Source organism: Heteronotia binoei, chromosome 21 (genome assembly GCF_032191835.1).
Source record: "Heteronotia binoei isolate CCM8104 ecotype False Entrance Well chromosome 21, APGP_CSIRO_Hbin_v1, whole genome shotgun sequence".
In the NCBI taxonomy this organism is placed as follows: domain Eukaryota; kingdom Metazoa; phylum Chordata; class Lepidosauria; order Squamata; family Gekkonidae; genus Heteronotia; species Heteronotia binoei.
In genome coordinates, this window is record NC_083243.1 from 10,236,766 (window position 1) to 10,238,093 (window position 1,328).

Here is a 1,328-nt window from a genome sequence, read left to right on the forward strand (position 1 = left end):
TACTGGAGGGGATGGATTTCGGCTCTTGGAGCTTTTTTTGTAGCAGAAACTCCTTTGCCTGTTAGGCCACACACCCCTGATGTAGCCAATTCCCCCAGGAGCTTACAGGGTTCTTAGTACAAGGCCTATTGGAAGCTCCAGGAGGATTGGCTACATCAGGGGTGTGTGGCCTCATATGCAAAGGAGGTCCTGCTAGAATTCCTTACAGGGCTCTTAGTACAGGGCCTATTGGAAGCTCCAGGAGGATTGGCTACATCAGGGGGGTGTGGCATAATATGCAAAGAAAGTCCTGCTAGAATTCCTTACAGGGTTCTTAGTACAAGGCCTATTGGAAGCTCCAGGAGGATTGGCTACATCAGGGGTGTGTGGCCTCATATGCAAAGGAGGTCCTGCTAGAATTCCTTACAGGGCTCTTAGTACAGGGCCTATTGGAAGCTCCAGGAGGATTGGCTACATCAGGGGGGTGTGGCATAATATGCAAAGAAGGTCCTGCTAGAATTCCTTACAGGGTTCTTAGTACAAGGCCTACTGTAAGCTCCAGGAGGATTGGCTGCATCAGGGGGATGTGGCCTAATATGCAAAGGAGGTCCTGCTAGAATTCCTTACAGGGTTCTTAGTACAAGGCCTACTGTAAGCTCCAGGAGGATTGGCTGCATCAGGGGGGCGTGGCCTAATATGCAAAGGAGGTCCTGCTAGAATTCCTTACAGGGTTCTTAGTACAAGGCCTACTGTAAGCTCCAGGAGGATTGGCTACATCAGGGGTGTGTGGCCTAAATCAGGGCTTTTTTGGCAGCAGGAACTCCTTTGCATATTAGGCCACACCCCTCTTATGTAGCTAATCCTCCAAGAGCTTCCAGGGCCTACTGTAAGCTCCAGGAGGATTGGCTACACCAGGGGTGTGTGGCCTAATAGGCAAAGGAGTTCCTGCTATCAAAAAAGCACGGACTACTCTGATTCAGCAGGGCAGTTCTAATACTCTTATGTTCTTAACCTCCACATTTAGAGGCAGTAAACGTTTGAACCCCAGTGCCAGAAAGGGTTGGAAAGGACCCTATGGCAATATCAGGGAAAGTTGGATATAAAATCTTGGCCTCAATGGCTCTGTGTTAGGCAGGATGCTGGACTGGATGGACTACAGATCCAGAAGGGTTCTTGTTATGTTCTCATGTTTTGAGACATGATCAAAATGATGACGACGACGATGATATTGGATTTATATCCCGCCCTCCACTCCGAAGAGTCTCAGAGCAGCTCACAATCTCCTTTCCCTTCCTCCCCCACAATGGACACCCTGTGAGGTGGGTGGGGCTGGAGAGGGCTTTCCCAGC